General features: G+C 43.1%; 1 long non-coding RNA gene across 1 annotated transcript; it reads right to left on the reverse strand.

The window, feature by feature from the left end:
- Positions 1-2,418: 2,418 nt before the first annotated feature.
- On the reverse strand, positions 2,419-10,994 carry LOC147113391 (uncharacterized). Its single transcript, XR_015079195.1, has 2 exons — positions 10,124-10,994; positions 2,419-5,655 (listed from the first exon to the last, which is right to left on the reverse strand). It is a non-coding gene; the product is annotated as an uncharacterized LOC147113391 (long non-coding RNA).
- Between the last annotated feature and the right edge of the window lie 2,878 nt (positions 10,995-13,872).

Here is a 13,872-nt window from a genome sequence, read left to right on the forward strand (position 1 = left end):
TAATTTGCGGTCAGTGGCGAAGCAAAGGTGCTCGCCACTGACCTCAAAGAAAGCTGCCCACAGAGATATCGCGATCTCTGTGTTGAAAACTTGAGGTTTCTCGACGTGTAATTGATTGTAGCGCTGTGAATAAGGGATTCCTATGGCAATGCAGCAGTGACATCATCAAGCAGTCTAAGCAGCCAATCACGTTGAAGAATTGTCACAGACAGCAAACCAGGAAATAAAAGGCAGCTTTTATCCTCCCTTTTTACAAATGTGAGAGAGCGCGAAATAAAATTGGGACTTTCACATGGGGATAAGGTAGAAGCTGAAATATCAGGGAAAAACTTTTTTTTAAATTTTTTATTGTAATTTTTATCATAATGGAGAAATCTGACATTCCATAAATATAAAAATTATTTTTTCAGTGCCAGAACGGTTGTTTAGCAGTCAATATGTTGTTAAAATCCCAGTTACTCCTATTCCAACAAGGCTTAACATTTAATGGGGTGTTTAACAGCAATATTAGCTAGGAAAATCTCAAATTCCACTGATTGCCGGTGATGGGCGGTGGGGGGGGTCCACAGAACAGCCCGTGTCAGAGCAATGAATGACTGACCGCAACTTCAGGATTTCTGCATTTAGATGTGCATGCACTAAATCCTGAAGTTTCCATCAGTTTCAGAAGGGTAACGACGGCGAACGCTAACAGTTCACCATCATTACCCACCGCAAAATCCGGGCCAACATATCTTTCAAATTCATCCTTAGCTATTTTAATGCCATTCTTGAAGTATGTATGTTTTCCAATTTTCCTTCCTATGTGCAATAATTTCCACTTGTCTGCATTAAATTCATTTGTCAATGTTTAACTCGCTTTCTAATTTCTGGGCTGCCTCCTTCAATTCCGCTGTCCCTCCAAGTTTGGTAAGATGAGTAAATTTGACCCATTTGCATTGAGTTTCCAACTCCAAAATCATTGATGTAAATTAGAAATAGTGGTGGTCCCAAAGATGAGCCCTGGGGCACCTCACTCAGTACTTTCCCCCACTTTGTTCGACATTACCCATCTAACCAGTGCCCAATTGTTTTCCATCCAGGTTTTCATGAGAAAGCTTATCAAAGGCTTTTTGTAAATCTCGGGATAGCACCGCACTGCCTACCTGGGATATTGCTTCCTCAAAAAAGTCAGAGATTGGTCAGGCAGGATATTCCCCTTCTAAGGACATGCTGGCTGTTATTTACTGGATTATCACCCTTTTTTCTCCTCTTTGAACCCTTTCCAATACATCAATAACTTTTTGACGGTAGGTAGCCTAAATCGCAAACAGCATGTCAAACGATATTCTAAATGACCATACCAATGAGTCACGCAAGGTTAAGATGACCCGTTTCAGCTTTGAAATAAATGTTCTTTAGTTTATAATAAACCTGCAAATACAAAATATTGCTGTAAAGTTCTTCCCCTTCTATTTACATATTACACAAAAATAGTGATAGAAGTGGCTCAGAAAGCTCCGATTTGATCCATTCTAAGCACAAGTATTTTAAGCTATTTACAATCTGACCCCTGTTGATTTTCTTCCTGTATTTCAGAGTTCAACATGCCCAACTCTGTAAAATTCCATAAATGATGGGAAATGCAAGTGTTACCTCAAACACAACCATATTTCCTTGCTAAATGTAGTAGGTATGTGTGTAATATATAATAAATAGCAGTTAGCAATGAATGTCCCCTGGATAACCCCTTGCAAACTATTAATAATAGTCTTTACTAATACCTCAGCATTTATCAATCAACTGGATGGTATTTCTCTCTCAAAGTTGTCATCAGAAAGTAGTTCATTTCTTTGGTAATTGTACTCACATACTGTGAGCCAATAAAAGCAAATTATTTTGTCTGGATTTCTGACTCCATCCATTTATGCCATAGTGACAAGCCCTGCATGTGGGTGCCAAATGCTATGTACAGTCTGGTACCAGCTACAGAAAATCTCATGCTCAACGTGCAATCCATTAGCCTAATGTGGGTATTTGGTCAAAGCTGGATTTGGAGTTTTTAACTTAGTGTTATTTTCTTTTGCCATTTTTCATTCAAATGAAAACACGTTTTTGTGTTTATTGTGCAGTTTTTGGCGCTGTGTCCATGACTTTGGGTAAAGGTTGCCTCATATTCAATCCATCTATCACTGAAAAACCACTGACTGAACAGGGAGGCAGTACCGCTGTTAAGATTTGCCACGTAACCCAGGCCACATGAGTGCTTTCTGTGGTAATGTTACCTCCTGATTACAATAATATGGTTATATTGGTTATAATCCTAGTTTTCCCATAATCACCACTGCCTTTTCTGAACACCGCATTATCAGACTATGACTGAAATACATATTAAATTAATTATTAAAAGCTGGACTGAGTAAAATAACCCAAGCTACACTTGTTCCACAATTTGTTTATTGTCTGGTAAATATGCACACTTCTGAAGTAGGATTAAATATAACAAATTGTGGAATTTATCATTTATTAAAAAATAACCTGCAGCATTCTTCTCAAAACAGTAAAAAAATTAACTGTGTGTTTTTCTTTACGTCGAAGAGGATGACTTGCTATTATTCTTTGGAAACTGGCTCAGTTATCATGCCAGTGTAAATGTCAGGACTCTAGTTTTTCCCATTTTCAGGAATAGAACTCTGTAAATAGGTCCCTGCCATTGAATTCAGAGTCAGACAGTGTCTATGTGAATTCTGTCTCGAACAATAGACATAGATGTGTTTTCATTGTTGCTTTTGCCTGGCTGGTCTGCATGAAAATGGCCAGGTTTAATGTTCCAAATCATCCTCCACTGTTATTACATTGGCAATTCTTCAGATTGGATTCTGAAAGTGCAGGATTCGGCTAGGGGTTGTATATTATGAACTTTTAAAATAATATCTTAAAACATACAAGGATTTAACCTTAACACTAATGACACACTACAGCTGCTTTTATGCTGCTGCTTTTTCAGATCGGGTTCCCAGATTGGATTCTGAGAATCCACCATACACGAGTCAGCCCTCTTCATCTGCACTATTAAATCTGGCTCCCTTATCCCAATTGTGGATCCAATTTTCTGTGGATGTCTGATTTGGCCACTGGGATAAGAACATTTAGTGGTGTAAATGCCAGGAGTTGGCTCACTGATGCCGTTTTCTGGGAACCCAATCTGTCAAGGGCTTACATTTTTGGAAGCTGTTCTAGATGAGTAATGGGTGGGGTTCGCAGGTCAAGAAGCCAAGACGCTGGAGATAATTTTCCAAGTGCAGAAAATCACAAGTAGTCCGTTGCAAAGAATCATTAAAAGTAGCTCAAGATATTCTGTTCATTGGAACCTAGGGGGCAGTGTGTGCAAAATGTATCCTATTTCATTTTTATTGGCCTACCATTTTCAAGGATGTGCTGCATTATTGCCAGAGCATGGATATGTCGGGATCAAAACATAGTGAGGTTACAATCCCTGCCCATTACTAATGAACCATTCAAAAGGACAGGTATGGATACAGTGAGACCAATGCCTGTCAAAAATGAACCCAGTATCCAGATGTGGTAGTTCTTACATCAGCCACTGCTGACATAGTTGCTAGTGTCATCCTGGTAATGTGTGCATAGGTTTAATTCCCAGAGGAAACTTAGTCATATTGTGGTACAAATATTCTGGCCCAGTTCGGCATATAACTGTGGGAATAGTGCCACGTTAAATATATAACTGTGGGAACAGTACCATACCACTCCCTGCCATCCTTAGATGAATGGGTCAGTGAAATAGTTCATTGAGATAACAACAGAAAATGCTGGAAAAACTCAGCAGGTCAGGCAACATCCGTGGAGAGAAATTTGAGTTGACGTTTTGAGACCTTGAAGCAAATTGCTATGTTGCTATGCTGGCAGAATTCCAATCAAAAGTTGCATACAGGGAGGTAACTACTGGCACTCTGTCAAACATATTAATAAACGTGCAAAATATACACTGAAATGACACTGTTGGGATTGAACATTTATTGTTAGAATTCTTAGCCCTTTCAGTACCACTCGTGAGCGCATGCCTTTGTCACCTCCAGATTCGACTATTCCAATGCTCTCCAGGCTAGCCTCCCATCCTCCATAAACTTTAGCTCATCCAGAACTCTGCTGCCTATTCCACAAGTCCCACTCGCCCATCACCCCAGTCCTTGCTGACCTTGCATCAGCTCCTGGTTCCCCCAGTACCTCAAATTTTAAATTCTCACCCTCTTGTTTAAATCTCTTCATGGTCCTTAACATTCACCCCTTTGACCAAGCATTTGGTCACCTCGCCACCTTTGAATTGGCATCCATTTATTTCTGATTATGCCTCTTCGAAGCTGCTTGGGATGTTTTTTTTCTACATTAAAGGCAATGTATAAATGTAAGTTGTTATGGAGATTTGCTGTGTTCAGTGAGGGATACAAACTTGTGGAATGATGAAAAGGGTCACATTTACAGTTACCCTGTTTCATTAAAGTCTCTGCATGGGTCAGCGCCAGGAACTGGAATTTGCATTATGTTGCAAGTCTTTGAATCTTGCAGCTACAAAAACACGTCTTAGAAATTATGGGATTTGAATAGCTACTGACTTTCGGGTTGGGTGCCGAATGGGCGCAATATCGGCGGTGCATCCATGGCAGTTGACATTTTCTTGGTGAAAAAACCAGCGCCCCGCCACAGCTCACTGGTCTGGCGAGGAGGACAATCGGCACGCAAGGCCTTCCTGGGTGGGGGTGCTGAGAACAGGTCAGCAGCAGGCCGGAAGGTTTTTCTGGGTCCTGGAGGAGCACGCCTGCTCCTCATGGCCCCTCAAAAACCTTTTTTTTTTTAAAAAGAAACAACTTTCCTTTTGGCAGAGGCCTCCAGTGGTGCCTTTAAGGATCACCAGTTAGGCCTCTCAATGCCTGGAGAAAGTGGGACTGGCATGAGTCACGCATCCATTGCCCATTTCTCCTTGAAAGTTGCAACTGGGGTCCTGCAACAGGCAGAGAACATGATTTACATAAGTAAACAGCTTACTTTGGGCGGGAGTGCTGGGTACTCATTCAAAGGCCTACCTGAAGGTAGGTTCAGGCAGGCAACTGGGTGCACCAGATGTCAGTCGTCTGTTTTTAAGGTGGAAAATGGGCAGCCAGCAGTTGAAGGTCTTAAAATCCCACCATCTACACGGTGTTATTTTAATTCTTAAAAGATATTTCAAGCACATCTTATGAAATAGAAGTTTAACAATAGAAATTATTTTACTACAGGCACTTTTGAAGTTTAGTCTATTTGAGTATATGCTTTGATTAGAGTGTTGTACGTGTATGCAGCACAGCAATGTCATAAAATATCATGGGTATTCTCAGATTAATTCCTAATTTTACATTTCACTTGTGCTTCTTTTCCACATTTTGAAAAAGTGTTTATTCCTTTTTGTTACTTCTCCCATCCCGTACACTGCGTTCTGTGAATGACTAGGTGGGCAGTCAAGTTGTTGCTGGGCATTTGCCAATGTCCTTCTAAAGCTGCCTGTTCGTAGGTGTTTGAGTGTTAATTAGAACTCCAGCTTTACTTCCCGCACACTCTCCAGGGAAGCTCCTCGGCTCTTCAGCCCAACCCACCAGGCAACCTGGTTGGGATTGAAAACTAACTCTGCGGGGAAATCACAGGGAGAAACTGTTAACTGCCAGTCAATGACGTACATACATTAACACACTGTACCAGCAGCACTCCGTGAATTTATTTTTCGATTGTACGAAGTAAAAATTTGCTTTTTGGTAAAGATCTGTGTTCGAGTGGTAATAAATATTTGGAACAATTCAGGTTCTAGTTGTACTGTCTAAAACATACAGGGGGGAAAATTCAGTTGGTTGCGCCACCCGTTAGCGCCTTAAGAGGGCGCTAAGTGGGGCACAAACCAATTAGCGCCCAGGCGCGGCACTGCCCACGCCTCCCGCAAAATTCAGCAGGAGGTTAGTGGTGGCGCTAACCATTAGCGCTGCGCCACTGGCGATGACATCATCGGTGTGCGCAGCGCCCCTCTCACGCCCCGGCCGCGATCTGCGGGAGCGCCCCCTGATTTACCGCCGGACGCTATGTCCGACAGGGTCAGGGTGGCGTACCTGCGGCCAGGGAGGCGCAAATTAAAGGCGAGGTGCGGGGCGGGCATTTTTGTTGTTGGCCGCCTGCCAGCACCTGCCTGCGCTCCCGTCCCCGGCCTCCGGAACCCCCCCCCCCCCGCAGAGTGCCGGCTGTGCTCCAAGAGCCCGGCATTTCTCTTGGGTGCCGGGCTCTTTTGCCTGAACTCCCGGTCCTCGGGGGCCCAGCTGGGCCCCAGATTGCACTGCACAAGGTCCCTCCCCTTTAAGAAGGGGAGGAAGGCCTGCAATACCGCAGCGCGACGTGCCACTGCGGCACATAATGCCGCAATATTGACTCACAGCGCCCCAAGAGGGAGGCGGGGTGCCTCCAGTAGCGCCCCGCTTCCCTTTGGGGCGCAACCGACCAATTTCCGGCGCGGGGGTGCTAATTTTTCCGGGGTGCTACTTTTATACTGACTTTATCCCCCACACACTCTTCACCTGAAAGCTGAAAAGATAGATTGTACTGGAGATAGGGAGGAAGCCTCCCGAAGCCACTGAGGAAACGTGAATAGCACCCAACACTAGCCCATCAGAAAATGGATGCATTCTCCGACCACCTCCAACTAGGCCGCTGGGGCACTCGGGCATAAAGTTCTAGGCCACTTGTCTGCTAGCACCAATCACTGCCTTAAACCCATGACTCTGCTGGCCCAATGCATTGTTCAATAAAATGGGAAGATGCAGATTTACTACCAAATCCCCCACATACTATATGAGGGAGATACTAAGCAGAGATTTCCCACATGAAGGGAAAGCAAGTCAGCTGAGTCAGACAGACCCAACTGCCAATCTGTCTGGCACTGTGGCTGGGGAATGGTGAGCGGGTTGAAAATATTAGCGGTTAGGAAAAAACTACTAATTTTAAAAGGAGCAGACAAGAAAAAGGGGGCAGATACACCATTTCAAATCTGAATTGTGCTAAAATTCAGGGGGAAAAATTGGGTTGATTTGCGTCTCCCGTTAGCACCCCCAGGGGAGCGCTAATGAGGCACAACGCCCCTAGCGCCCGGAGCGGCGCTGCTAACGCCTCCCGCAAAATTCAGCGGGAGGTTAACGGCAGCGGTAGCCGGCAGCCCTATCCGCGGCACTGCGTCTCCGGCAATGACGTCATCGTTGTGCGCAGCGCCCCAGCCACAGACTTCAGTTGCGCCCCCTGACCTATTGCAGGACGATATGTCCAACAGGGTTAGGGGGCGTTTGTGCAGCCGCAGCAGCGCAAGTTAAAGGGCAGGTGTCGGGCGGGCATTTTTTTTTTGGCCGCCTGCCAGCACCTTCCACCTTTTTTTATTCGGGGTGCCGGCCGCGATCGCTCAGCCCGGCACGCCTCTTGTGCCGGGCTGCTTTCACGGCACGCCGCTCCCCGGTGGTCCAGCAGGGCCCCGGTGCGCGCAGCGCTAGGCCCCTTCCCTTTAATCAGGGGAGGGAGGCCTGCAATACCGCGGCACTATGTGCCGACGTTGCACTTAGCACCACGATATTAACTTGTAGCGGCCCAGGAAGGGGGGGGAACGCTTCCAGTAGCGGCCCTCGTCCTGCTTGGGGGCGCTACCACTGAAATTACGGTGCAGGGGTACTAACTTTAGTGCCCCAGCAAAATTAGTGGCCTAAAGGGAGCACCACCGAATTCCCCCCCCTCCCCCCCAGGTCTTTTTCCCCAAATACTTGAAGTTTTGCCCAATTTGGATTCGGTGTTTATCCATAGTTATAAAACAAATTGATTTTCATTTATTGATCTTTACAATTAGACCTCTCATACAAAGGTGGTAAATTAGAGAGATTAGCAACCATGAATGATGTAAGAAAAATATAATCATTACAAAATAGGATAAGACAGATAGACAACAATTTACTGTTATTAATTCATAATTACAAAGGTTCGGTGCAGACGAGGCATTTTCAAAGTATATAAAAGAAATAAAAACACATTTGAGAAAGCAATGTCTAATACAATGCTTGCCAGTATTATAGAACCTAAGCTTCCATAAATTTAAGGTCGGGATAATAAGCCTTAGTGAGAACAGAACGATAAATTAAAGTTAAACCTATTTATCTTTATATATATATATATATATACATATATATTTAGCACAGCACTGTAAGACAGCACAGGTTTATAGTGCAAATTAGTTATTGTTTATCATGCTTCTCTCATTACCTTGGGTTTGAAAGGTTAAGGGGAAGGATTGTGAATCTTAGAGCAATAGAAAGTGATATCTTTTGCCGTGTAAGGTGACAAAATGAGTGGATATGACTATTTAGCACACTATGTGGGATGTATTGAGACAATTTGCATTGTAATTCTATGTCATGCAATGGCACACATTGCTTTTAATTTTTGCCTTGAATGTGCTGAGCATATTTATGTTTCGACTATCTTTTAATAGAATAGTCAGAGCTCGAGCAGAAAGAAAATGCCCTTTTCCCCCTGCATTATTGTTGCTGTAAGAATATATATTCAGGAATTTTCATTAGGATGTCTTATCTCCTATACTTTTTAATAAAGCAGAGCCCTTTAGTGAAATAATGCAAATTTGATCATCTTAGCTGCATGTGTATGCTTGGAGCTCTTTCATGTGGCAGACATTTGATTTTAATTGCTTATTGAGAGCAGGCAAACAATCAACACATCCAAACACCTATAAGCAAAATTGGTGCAACTAAGACTGTAATAAAGGCTTTAGGTATTTTCAGCTTTCAGTACAATGTGACATCAAACGTTGGTGTATATCTTTCAGTGTAGATTACATGTCATCAGATTGACATTTCTTATGCTAAAAATAAACACTTTTATTAAGTATAACGAAACCTACAGTGTTACGTAATCTGTTAATCTAAATTGTAATTATGTTAATTTATGACATTGTTCATTCCCAAGTTTTGCCGTGTACTCAATAGAGTTTTTTGCAGCCCAACGTTCAAAAGGAGGTCATTGTCATTTCAGCTTGAAATAGGCACACAAGAGAAATTTCAGCGATCCAGGTCTTAATGGCAAGCATTCCTCATTAAAATGTTTTCATATGTTCACAATGAATAGCCTATGCTCGTCTACATATGGAACTAATTTGACTTCCTCTGTGATTTGCCAAGAAAAATCTATGCAAAGCAAGGTATCTTAACAGTACACCTGCTGTTACCTGTTATCTCGGTATAGGACCTGGGATAAATAGCCTTTTGTTATCATGAGGGAATGCAACCTTGCTGCATAATTATCTACAAAAGGTGCATATGGACTGGGCGAAGGTGATTTAATGAGGAGGGCTATTGGCCTTTACCACCGTGACCTCACTTTGATCTTTAGTTTAGCTGGTTGAAAGCCAGAAATGTGGTTTGGCAGGGATCTTATTTGGTTTACGATCTTTATTCTAATTCAGATGGACGAGGGCCTTGTGTAAAATAACCCTGCACGATAGTAACTGATGTACGTGGTATACTTTAAAGCTGTTAATAAAACACCGCCCTAGATGCAGTGCTACGGAGGCCATTTTTAGAATTATACTCTACAGTATATTTGTTTCATAACATCTGATAGTGGGAAATACATCAAAGAGCAACTTATTTTATTCCAAAGCGTCTGACTTCAAGAAACAAACTGTAAAAACAAAACCTTCAGAATTGTATGAGAAAAGGTTGTTGTATGATGCATTTGTAAGTTGTCTGTAAGCAGTCTAGTTTTTGTTTGATAAGTAGACCACCAAATATCAGGAAGAGAGCAGTGACTGTTCCTGAACCTGTTCCTTAACCTCTCCACCTCGCTACCTCTCTCTCCTCCTTTAAGACGCTCCTTAAAACCTACCTCTTTGACCAAGCTTTTGGTTACCTGCCCTCTTTATAAAGTGGGAACTTTCTTTTTGTGCAGACCATTTTCATTTCTTTCCTGCTTTAGTGCCAAGCCTATATCCCTCTGCCCTGTGTTTCAGTGCTTCAAACATTAACTATACTAGGCAGCAATCTACCCCACCTTTATTTTGTTTCCTTACCTTTATAATTATGGCCTCTAGTCTTCTCCTACGGAAATAACATCAGGTGGCCAAAGCTGAGCTGAAGATAGCAATTGCAAAAGAAGCAATTTAATAATATGAAGGTGTTTCTGTAAGCTGAAAAATGAGATGATAAGAAGAAGTGCAATGCTTATATGTTAGACAGTCACAGCACTGTAAAGATGTGAAAACTGACCCTCGAATGCTGAAGTAAGGACAAGTTGGAGATGTTTCAGTTGTGGCGTTCCAAAAATATGCTGAAAACTAGTTTGATGTGAAGATTGACTAACGCTCACCCACCATCCCTGTCCTTGCTGATCTAAAATGGCTACTGGTCCCCAACACCGCAAATTTAAAATTCTCATCCTTGTGTTTAAATCTCTTCATAGCGACGACCCCTCTGTATCTCAGTAACCTCCTCCAATCCTATAATCCCTCCAAAACTCTCCGTTCCTCTGACTCTGGCCTCTTGTACACCCTCCATCAGTGGCTGTGCCTTCAGCCATTTAGGCTCCACCCTCTGGAATTCCCTACCTAAACCCTTGCTCCTCTCCACCTTTTAAGACCCTCCTTAAAACCTACCTCTTCAACCAAGCATTTGGTCACCCCACCTAATATCTCCTTTTTTGGTTCAGCATCCAATATGCCTCTGAGAAGCGCCTTGGGACAAATTTTCCTACATTACAGGTGCTATGCAAATCCAATTTATTGTTGTCCTTGAAGTAGCACAGGTAAAGACAGAACTGATGAGATTGTGCTCGCTGACCTACATTGGCTCCCGGTTAAGCAGCGCCTCGATTTCAAAATTCTCATCCTTGTTTTCAAATCCCTCCATGGCCTCGCCCCTCCCTATCTCTGTAATCTCCTTCAGCCCCACAACCCCCCCCGAGATATCTGCGCTCCTCTAATTCTGCCCGCTTGAGCATCCCTGATTATAATCGCTCATCCTTTGGTGGCCGTGCCTTCTGTTGCCTAGGCCCTAAACTCTGGAATTCCCTCCCTAAACCTCTCCACCTCGCTACCTCTCTCTCCTCCTTTAAGACGCTCCTTAAAACCTACCTCTTTGACCAAGCTTTTGGTCACCTGCCCTCATTTCTCCTTATGTGGCTCGGTGTCAAATTTTTTGTCTTATAATACTCCAGTGCAGCCACCTTGGGACGTTTTACTACATTAAAGGTGCTATATAAACACAAATTGTTGTTATTGTTGAGAGAAATGATATACAGTGGGCACATTATTCAAGATTTAAAGGAATGCTACTGTCTGGAAAAAGTTGATGGTAAGGAACCAAGTTACAGCCAAAGAATGGTCTGGAATGAGCAGTGTAACATCAGGAGCTGATGCAATCTACTGTCCAGAGACCATTAATGATGGAGTTCACTGGTTGCCAGAATGGAGAAGGCATATGCTCTTTCAAAGAGCCAGCACAGGCACGACGGGCCGAATGGCCGCCTCCTGCGCTGTAAGTTTCTATGATGTAGAGGATCATTTTACCAGGAGTGCAAATTGAAAATTCAGACACACACTATGCACAAATGGTCGAAAATCAGCAGTAGTGTGCACCCAAAGGTTTCCATATGCGCTCCCAGCAAGAGTGAGAAAAATGGAGAAAGAGAAATTCCTTTTGTGGTTCTGCACAAAGAACCTCTACACACCCACAGTCTGAAGAGGTTCAAGAAGAAGGCCCATCACCACCTTCTCACGGCAACTAGGGATGGACAATAAATGCCGGCCTTGCCAGCGACGCCCACATCCCGAGAATGAATTTTAAAAATACCAATCCCATTGATCACCTTGATGATGATTTTAGAAACATGAATCTTTAGAACTGATTATTTTATTTATTGATCTGAAAAAAAAATTGCAAAAATAAATTGAAGTCTTACAAATATTAGCACAAAGATTCACAGCTGCAAATATTTAACCAAATCTTCATTGCCTCTGAACTCAGGTTCAAGTCACTTCAAGACTTATTTCTTATGGCACTTTTTAATGATATTGGTAGTCAGTGTCATGTTTGTTGGTTCTATGCAGCATTATTGGGACATCCTGAGGTCGTTGTGGACGCTATATAAATGCAAGTCTTTCTTTATCTATCTCAGGGGAAGGCAAATAACAATAAAACTGTATCAATTCTATTTCAGCTAACATGTCTCAAGATCTTGGGAGAAAAACCAAGAGGTTTGGTTGGACTGAGCAATTCATCTCTGGTTAATCTGTATCAAAGAAAGGAAATACAGAAGGACCTAAAGAAAGAAAGGGGGGAAAATGTGGTTGATTAGCGCCTCCTGTTAGCGTCCTAAGAGGACTTGAACCTTTTGACTCAAAGGCGAGTGTGCTACCCACTGAGCCACAGCTGATGATGAAGTCCATAAAGGTTAAAAGATACTGTGCTAGGAAATGTGTTTGCCCTACAGTTTCTGAGATTTTGAAAAGGTTGCTTTGATAGGTGGTGAAACTCAATAGACAGAACGTTGGAGCATTTCTGCAGATTCTCACACTAGCCAGCCATGGCTGGTTGACATGATAAGGAAGGTGTGCTCTGTCACGGTCATAAGTCTCCTGCACATAATAGTCACCTGTCAAACGCACTTGAAGCAGTTTCAGGTTTCAAATGGTAGTGTAAGTGTCTGCAGAAACGTAAAGTATAAGCTAGGTGGAAATGAGTATTAATTCTCTCCTCAGAAATGTCTATCACAACCATACATTGAGTAGTAACATTGTGCAGAATACACTTTGTTAAAAGGAAATGTCAGACCTTCTGTGGATTATGTTGCAATGCAGCGTCTAATTTGCCTAAGCACTGGAAATGCATTTTTAATATTCCAAATGGTCTTTTAATTGCATGCTCAGTGAACTGATGTGTCCAATTATATTGTATTTCAGCAGATATTACTGAATCAAAGAATCTTCAGCCATGTCTCCACATCTACTGCTTTACATCACAGTAGTAAAGAGGTCTAATTGCTTAAATCTTTCCAGTCAGTGTTGTAATAGAATTGTAGGAAATATGCAAACACGTGATGTTGTATGGAACTTGGCAAGTGTTCTAAAGCTGAGATTAAACCATATTATATTGCTGTGCTGGCAGTGTAGAGGGAGCTTTATCCTGTATATAACCTCTACCATACTTGACCTCCAGGGACTCTTTGATGCTGACACTAATATCTGCAAATTGATGTATCATTCCATAGGATAAACAGAGAATCTCCGTGGGAGGCTTTGGCCAATTTTAAACAGCCGGGGCTATTTACATCCCACCGACCAGCTGTCTACCCGAAATGAGTGGGGAAGAGGCAGCTGGCCATTTTCAGGCAGATCAAAATCAGAAGCCGCCCGCTACCACCAAGGTAAGTCATGGGGCGGGGAGATCAGAGCCATTTCACAAGGTGGGAAGGGGGAGGGGGGGGGAGGTTTCCTGGGGCAACAGAGACCCAGACCTTTTCATTGTGGGGTCTTGAGGAGCATCCTGCTTCTCCTAGCTTACCTCAGAGGGCCTCCTCTTCTTTCCCGTCAAGCTTTACTGAGCGGAGGACCCACGGTGGGCAATCCCCTTTGCAGGCCATCTAAATGTCACCAGGGTCCTTTGGACGTCATCTGAGTCAGGTGGACACCTCGGCCATCTTAAAAAAAAAAAAAGGTCCAGTTAAATTGGCAGCAGGCATAGATCCTGCGAGAACAGAATGGCATGGACCGTATTTCTAAGATGTGGCACAGATGGCTCAGCAGAGGCTTTCAAGCTAGAGTTC

This window comes from Somniosus microcephalus, chromosome 8 (assembly GCF_052327205.1).
Source record: "Somniosus microcephalus isolate GS21.2 chromosome 8, FLI_Smic_1.0, whole genome shotgun sequence".
Lineage (NCBI taxonomy): Eukaryota > Metazoa > Chordata > Chondrichthyes > Squaliformes > Somniosidae > Somniosus > Somniosus microcephalus.